General features: G+C 45.0%; 1 protein-coding gene across 2 annotated transcripts in view; it reads right to left on the reverse strand.

The window, feature by feature from the left end:
- Window positions 1-8,777, reverse strand: part of APBB1IP (amyloid beta precursor protein binding family B member 1 interacting protein) — a 128,291-nt gene that overhangs the window by 118,592 nt on the left and 922 nt on the right. The window lies entirely within an intron of this gene.

Raw genomic sequence — 8,777 nt, forward strand, 5'->3', positions numbered from 1 at the left:
TCCCTCATTTTCTTTTAATTTCTAAATAGTTTGTCCACTGGCCTTCAAACTCATGTCCTGGTTCTTTTTCAGATCACGTGCCTGCTCTCCTTTCCTAGGACAGTGTTTCTCAACTAGGTTGCCATGGCACCCTAGGGCATCTTTAGATCCTTTTAAGGATGTCACAGGTTAGCACACAACTTAGCACTGTTAAATGTGAAAACATGATTCACAAGATAAACACCGAGTTTTCAAGTAAGAATCTGTAGTGTTAAAAACTTTCTGACCTGTTCTGATCTGAGTTCATTGCAAAATTGCTCTATTTTTCCATAATCAAAAACCAAACGAAAGCTAAGAGCTGGCATTTTTTCCAGTGGGTTCCTCGAGTCTAAAAAGGCTGGTAACTACTGCCCTTGGAGGTGATATTCCATGTCTTCCTCTTGCAGCACAAATCTAAGTGGTGGCATTCAGGCTGAAACTTCCAAGGCAGTGAGGATGACCCCAGCATATGCTACTTCAAGATTTCCTTTGCTTTGAAGTTTGTTTTAGCCTTCAGGCTGACACTAATGGAACTGACATCTCTCAGCAGTTGGAGCAGCAATGGCCAGAAGCCTTTTCTTCTCCTGACACTGCAATCCGTGGTAAAGAGAGAGCCTCCAGGTGCCCTTTCTATGAATTGGGCGATCAGCTGCTCCAAAAATGTTACAGGGAATTAGGCATTCATAAAATCAGCATGGAAATACAACCCGTCATTGACACTGAAGGGTTTCTGGAATCTGTTGGGAATAAGTTTTGAGGAGAGGGCAGGATATTCTTGAGGGATTTGGGGTACAGTTGGGGATTTGGCATTTCAAATGTTCATTGTGTATCTATGTGAAAGTGTTCTCGTATTACACATTCTCTCCCATCTTACGATGCCTACATCATGCCTTAGGGAACAAAAGTTCCCTAAGGTGCTCATGACACGTGTTTTGTCATGGCTGTAGAGCACTTTCCCCAGGGGCCAGATTGTGCAAAAAGTGTAACTTGTGTAAGCCCCCTTAACTTTCACATTCCAGAAATCCTTCCAGTCTTTTATTTAAATGTATCGTGACCTGTTTAATTTCAATCTAATTGAACTGACACTGGAATGAAAAATTTGCCATCACCTGCTGATCTGCGGTAAAAGTGAAATAAGCTGACTGGTACATGTTTCTAAACATTGCTGTTACTCTTTGTTGCTTGCAGTGGCATTCACATTTTAATATGGGACTATTTCTCCCTTGGAAGGTTTCTGACAAGAATAATAATACTTTGCATTTATCCAAGCCTCCCAAAGCACATCATCAGGATTTTCTAAAAGCAGTAATTTCTTATACAATAAAATTACTCCAGCAGAAGAGAGGTATGACTGTTCTAAGATGCCTATTCTTTTCATCAAACTCACTGATCCACTGTTTCCCTAGGTAGTAAGTGGCCACATCTACACAGATGCTTTACTGTAGAGTAGACTAATTAGCTGCAGAGTAAAGTGTCACTGTCTACACATGCGATGGTATTATACCACAGTAAACTAATTTATGTTGCAGTAAAATAGTACTCTCAGGGACAATACTGACACCAGGGTATTTACTGAAATTAAACGTATGTTCACCATAGGCATAAATTGCTCCCAGTCAGCCCAGCCAGCGGAGGGCCACATTCTTGCCTGCTGCCTAGGCACGTGACTCTACACTTGCAGTACTCTCAAACCCCAGCCAGGCCCTCTACCGCCCACCTGACACCGCCACCTGGAGCCTAGGGCTCACTCCCTGTGCTCCTTACTTGGGGCCTGCTCCCCTCCAATTTCAAATTTACTACTATCCTGGCAACAAATGTAGATGCTGCACCTGGGAGTAGTTTATTCCAGCTCAAATTGCTCCAAAGTTTATTGCTTCACATTAATTGCATGTGTAGGTACACCCGGTGTGGCCAGACATGGTTCTCTTATTGCTATAAAAAGGGACTATTTAGAATGTTTCAATTTTCCCTACAGCTTTTGGGAGAGGCAAAAGTGACAAAATGGCAATCACCCCCTACCATGCAGATAACTCCATTTAGACTCTACTCAAAATTAATGGCTCATACCACCCCCTTTTCCTCTAGAGCATTTGTGAATTAAAAGGAATTACATGTGATTTCATTCTAAACTGCAACTTTAAAGTGGGAATTCACAGAGCAGTTTGACTACTAAAAATTTAAAGTTTTCTCTTATTAGCAAATAGATTTTTTTTTGTCTTGTAATAACTGGCTTTTTACTCCAGTAGTCAATTAACAGTTTTCATTGTTTTTTCCCTGCAGGAAGCCACCTCAATTGCACAGTTTATCTCCATTGAGAACTGATCCAGCATATCAAGTGTCAGGTTTAAAAAACATCCTTAATCTCTGAATAGTAGGAGGAAACATTTTAAAAAGAAATCTGGAGTAAAAGAATTGTTCTTGGCAATGCCTTAGGCCACTGAGTGGCTGAGCTACGGCTCAGTGGAAGGGACTGGGTGGCAACCTAACAGGAATATTTATGATGGCCACATATGATGGCTTTATAAAGAGTGGATTCCATTTAATTGGCTACAAAATCTCCATCTTGCCCCCTGGAGGAGGTTTTACTGCAGGTACAAAGTTTCAGTAGTATAAAGAAATAATGTCAAGAAAAATGGATTAAAACTCAAAGGTTCTATATAATCCACCTAACTGGCTGAGGTTACTCTTGTAAACCTAAACATAACCCTCGCCCCAAAAACCCAGGACTTTGGAAAATAATTAATAAAAGCAAAACAACTAAGTTGTGGAAAGATGTTCTGGCTCAAATGCTCTCTTACAGCTGAATTTAATTTTTTGTCTTTTTTTTTTTTATTGTCCCACTGAAACATATTAAAGAATGCATGTAACTGGCATCCTAGGACAACATTCAGATGATAAATTATTAAATTTATCCAAGGTCTGGAGGCTACTCAAGGCCTAAAGCATGGTGAAACTAAGAAGGTAAAATTACTGCTCACACAGTAAAGCGTTAAAGTGCAATCTAAATTTATAAACAGTTCAACTGAATAGATATAGCCTTGACTTTAAAAAGCATCAATCTCTGCTTAAGGATGTTGTTGTTCATTAAATGATCAGCATTCCCATCCGAAATTTCCAGCATGGGCAGTCATTGTGGAATTTTATGATTTGAATCTTCCATCAGTTGTAGACCAGAAGAGCTTTTTCCTATTGCAGTGTTCACAGGAAGGGATTAAAGAAAAATTGCAGAGAATCCTATCCCCCGCACACCCTATTTATTTTCCTGCTATAAATATTCAGTATAGATAGATATCACCTTGAAGCATAAAACAATTACATGTGTTCAAACAGTCTCAAATGTATTTATGGATTATTTTAAATCACCTACAGACAGACATAGTCCATAATGTATAATTCATTTTCTCCATCTTTGAAGGGACGCTTGCATCAAATATATGTTAATTTCTAATGAAGAAAATGTTTTCACTGGAAAATGTGGAAGAGAAAACAGAAATTGAAAAAAATATGAAAAACAGAGACCTGTTAATATTAAAAGACTTTACCTAATTTGCACATTAAAGCACAGAATTTGTGCAAAAGAATTTATCCTGAAAAGATTCAAATGGAAATTAACAGGACCTTGTGTGTGTTCAGTTCTCTACACTAGTACGTTAAGCTTTTGAATCATTGCTTCTAATTTATGTAGCTGCAAAGAATGCTAGTTAATACTTTTATACACAATATATTTTCAGGTACCTGTGCCACATGAATCTCAAGAAAATGACGAGTTGAAAGACACTGTACAAAACATGCAAGAACATTTGCATATAAAATGAAAGCATAATTACAATTGTTCATCATAAAGCTGCTATCCCAGTAGGTTACCATATGGGAAGGTTAGCATCGTAACTCTGATTAAATAGCCTCCCCTACAACTCTAGGGATCCACATATTTACCTCCGAGTAATACCAGTAAGCACTTATTCAAACAGTCCAACTGACCACAGTAGGAGTCTTTCATTGAAAAAGTACTAACCAAATGGAATAATGGCTGCATAGTCTGGCCCCATTTAAGCAAAAATTATTTTTGATAGGATTAGTATTTTACAATCACAATACATTAATCTTAAAATATAACAATGGATAACTTTCTTTTGAAAGCAGGAGACATTATAGAATCAGGGTTAAGTGAACATAATGCTGGTTCCTATTATAACAATGTTTCCACATGCTGTGGATTGTAGTCTATTGGTGATCTTTCTGCAGAACTCCCATTCTGACGTCTCCCTCTGTGCAAGAATCTCAGTTCCAAGCTTTCATTACATTTAAAAAAAACACTTGGGGCCAGATTTTTCTCTGTGGTACAAACCAGGAGTGTCCTTGCTGAAGTAAAACTGGTCCAAGAGCAGGATCAAACCCCTGTATTACATTGAATATAGACTTACTAGTCTGTAAGTGCAGAGCTATATATGATGATAGTGTGCTTGCAGAACAGTATCTTGTATTATCAATGCCTCGAAAACTTTCTAATACTTAGAAAATTATGCAACAATTGACAAATCATTTAAAATGTTTTGATTCCCCAAGTTAATCAGGTGTCACTGGTACTCATGTGCCACCAATTAAATCACTTTACAATTTTTGAAGAAGTAGAAAACAACATTATTGTTGCCTTAGGCAATATATAAAGGAAGTAAAATAAAAATTCTTACTTAGTTTCTAATTAGAAAGGGGGGAGTAAAGTCCGACCCGCAGGCTGGATCCAGTTGGCAGCGGACTCCATTTCTCAACTGCCTCTGTGCATGGCTGGGCCAGCTGCAGCTGCACATGAAAGCACAAGGCTGTAGTTGCTATGGAGACCCGCCCCAGCCTGGCAGGGCACAAAGCAGAGCAGGGCAGGGGGCTGCTCTGGAGCCACTGGGATATTGCGGCAGGGGCAGCTTACTCTGCCCCAGCTCCAGACCAGGGTATCACCACTGCAAGGAGCCAGCAGAGCTGTGATGTGCAGCCTGCATGCTCCGGGCAGGGATGTGCAGGCAGCAGATTGTGGCTCCGTCCCAGCTCCTTGCTGCACTAACAGCCTGGCGTGCAGCAACAGCACACCCACGATCCCCTGCCTACATGCCCCTTCCCGGAGCATGCAGGCTGCAGATTAGGGCTCCAAAACAAGATGCCCCCACCGCAAGATCCCACTGACACCAAAACAGCCCCCTGCCCTGCTCCACCCCGCAACCTACCAGTGCAGCTGGGGCTGGTCTCCATGGCAACCCCAGCCTTGAGCTTTTACAGGCAGCTGTGGCTGGGGTCTCCATGGAGACCAGACCCAGCCATGTGGGCACAGGTTGCTGGGAAATGGAGTCCAGCTGCTGGCCCGCTGGATCAGCCATTTCTCCCATCCCCAAATTAGGATGACTGACTTGGCATATTGTACATTTTACGATCATGATACAGAAGAAAACAAAAGATAATGAATGATTGTACGGGTCAATTTAATTTTACTTAATTTGGACACCAAGGCACAGTAACATTGACAATGTCTACAGTAATGAATAAGGGTGCACTGATAAATATTTTCTTGGCCAATATTGATGATCAATTATTAACTATACATATTGGCTGATACCAACCTGATAGGCTGCATTCCTGTAAATTGGCTGGCAGCTGGGAGAGCAGCATCCTGCCAGTAAGTCTGTGGGGGAGAAGGGGCAGGGGAGGGACAGGGTGTGGTGGGGGGCGGATCGAGGTCCCTGTGGTGAGGTAGGACATGGGGTGAAGGAAGGGGATGGGGCAGGTGCTGCCCAGCCAGGGTGGTGAATGCGACCCCGTGTCAGGGTGCAGGGCAGAGCTATGGATGGCTCATCCAGAGGATGCAGGGCGAGCGGGTAGTTCTCTGCTGCTGTGCGCTCCCCCCAAGAAAGGCATAGGGGGCATGTGCCCCTCCCAGATTTGTGCGTGGGGCAGATGTGGGCTGCCTGCTGTGGTCTCAGGGCTAGAGGCGGTGCCAGCCTCTTCCCAATGGGGAGGCTGGGCTAGAGCTATGCTCAGGCTTGGGCAGGCTCTGCTACAGGGGGCAGGCAGTGGCAGCACTGGGAGGGATGGCTATGGGGAATATTGGAGTGGCCATAGCCCCCCACGCCCAGCCCTAATGCCGCCGCCACTGCCGCCCACCTTGCATGGCTGATCCTGCCTGGCCTCCGCCTGCCCTGAGCACAGCCCTGCCCTGCTAAGAGGCTGGCACAGCCTCTGGCCTTGAGCCCACAGAGGGCAGCCCGCCTCTGCCCTGCGCACAGATCCAAGGGGTATATGGCCCCCATACCTCCCCTGGGGTTGCACACAGTGGCATGGAGCTGCGCCCCTGGACGAGCTGCCAGCAGCTCCAACCTCTAGCCTGCCCCACCGTCGCATTCACCGCCCTGGCTGGGCAGTGCCTGCCCTTGCCCCAGCCCGTCTCCACCCCACTCCCTCCCTTACCATGGGGGTCTCGATCTGCCCCTTCCCCCTGACAGACTTATTGGCAGGACACTGCTTTCCAAGTTGTTGGGCTGCATTCCTGGCTGTGTGTGCGGTGAGATTATCAGCCAGAAAAACCCAAAATAATGTTAATTTTCCTGTTATTGGTGCTGATCCGATATGCAACCAATATATATATTGGTGCAACTCTAGTAAAAAAATCATACAAGTTGTAATCATGTTAACTAACTCTGACTTTAATGGATCCATATATGAAGCTAGTATTTGTTACAGGTTTTTATGTTAATTCCAAACTAATGAAATAAGAATGTCAGACAATTCACAGAAGGAACAAAAAGGAAAAAGAGAAAAAAAAAGTATATCAAATACTGAAAATAAAAGTTTGGGATTAATTCTGAACCTAAGTAAACCTTGGATCTGTAAAGGAACCATGAGAAACAGAATCATAGAAATGTGGAGCTGGATCAGACCTCAAGAGGTCAGCTAGTCCATCCCTTTGTCTGAGGCAAGATTAAGTGTCACCCTGTGTTGTTGGTATGGCTCAACAGCCACAATCTAGAGCAATTGGGCACTTCTGAGTCGGAGCATCCGTGATTAACGTACTTCTAACCCAGTGCTTCTCAACCCTTTTAGAATTAGGGCATCCCTCCATAACCTTTTTTTAATTTGGTGGCACTCTGGTTGAGAATTGCTATGGTGCTGCTTCAGTTTGTCTCACTGGTTCTCAACTGGAGAGATGCTGCCAGCACAGCCAGGTAAAAATGCCCTGCATGCCTTGTGCACAGTCAGATACACCTCAAACAGGCAGGAGTCCCTGCTCTTGCCACAACCCATCCTGGTCTGGTCCCTCCACACTCCTCCCAGAAACAGAGGTGCGTGGGACAGTTCCACATGGCTGCTGCTTTGGCAGTGCCTGCTCCACAGCACTTCTGAAAGGAGCTTGGGGCATCCTGGGTGAGAACTGCTGGTCTAACCTGTTCTTAAAAAATTCCAATGTTTGGGATACTGAAGCCTCCAGTTCCAGTGCTTTCTTATAACTTATAACTCAAAAGTTTTTTCCTAATATCTAACCAATTCTTATCTGCTGCAAATTAAGCTGACTTAAGTTCAACTCCCAGGGGATATACAGAAGGTAGTCGATCATCAACCTTTTCATAACAATCTTTTACCTATCATTAGGGACCTGCTTAATTTGCAGCCAGACAAAGGAATTTTTGTGGCTTGGTTGCAGCATGACAAGCCAATTTAATGGGCGTTTCCCAGTGGCCCTGCCTCTCACTACTGATTGCAGGTGGTGGGAAGGGGGCAGGAGGGATGAGGGGGCAGCTGCCCTTTGTGCTGCCCCGCTAGCCAGCACCTTTCCCTCCTGGGCAGGCAGCTTTTTTTAAAGCTGATTTAGTGGACAATTGTGTATTTCATAGTTTCAGCAAAACTGCAAATTAAGTACATCCCTACTTGTTATGTTCCCCTTTGGCCTTTTCTCCAGATCATGGCTGTCCAACTTCCCCCTGACCATGGGATAAGCCCTGTGCCAGCCATATGCTGTGGGGTAGGCACCCAGAAACACTGCCCCCCTACCCTCCATGCAGGCTATGCTAGCAGTACCTTCCCCACTCCACTGCCCACCGTGTGGGTGGCGTGCAGTTCCTCCCCCTCCTGTTTCATGAACACAAGACACAGAATTTGGCCTGCCCATGGGGGGAGGAGACGGCAGGGATGGACCTGTAAGCTTGAGGCCTGCTTAGTCAACTTTAATGGAAATTAATCTGAATCTGAGTTACACATACTCAGTAGAGAAGAACACTCAATTACGAACACAGCTCCCATAACATCAAATACGGTAAATCAAATTAAACTAGATCATAGCAGAATCATAAAAAATTAGGGTGGAAGGGACCTCAGGAGGTCAGCAAGTCCAAGCCCCTGCCTAAAGCAGGACCATCCCCAACTAGATCATCCTAGCCAAGGCTGGGATTGATATATGTATATATACACACATATGTATATATACGACAGGGCCCCCTGGGGTTTGAAAGCAAGATGAAGCCACCTCGGCCCCCCACAGTGCCACCTCTACAGAGACGGGTAGGGCTGTGCCTTGTTTTTCCCTCGCTGGTGCCACCTGCAGGGCAGCCAGGTGAAGGTGTTCATCCTCCCCGACAGCTCGGCCAGTCTCGGCCTCGCTGCCTTCCTTCAGCACCCGGCGCCCTCCAGGTTCCCTCCCGGCACGTTTCAGCGGGACCCCGCAGGCTCGCCGCCGCCGCCCCCAGCCCAGCACAGCCCCCCGGGGCCGGGGCCGGGGCCGGGGC

This window comes from Gavialis gangeticus, unplaced genomic scaffold, assembly GCF_001723915.1.
Source record: "Gavialis gangeticus isolate Ggan-Ray unplaced genomic scaffold, GavGan_comp1, whole genome shotgun sequence".
In the NCBI taxonomy this organism is placed as follows: Eukaryota; Metazoa; Chordata; order Crocodylia; family Gavialidae; genus Gavialis; species Gavialis gangeticus.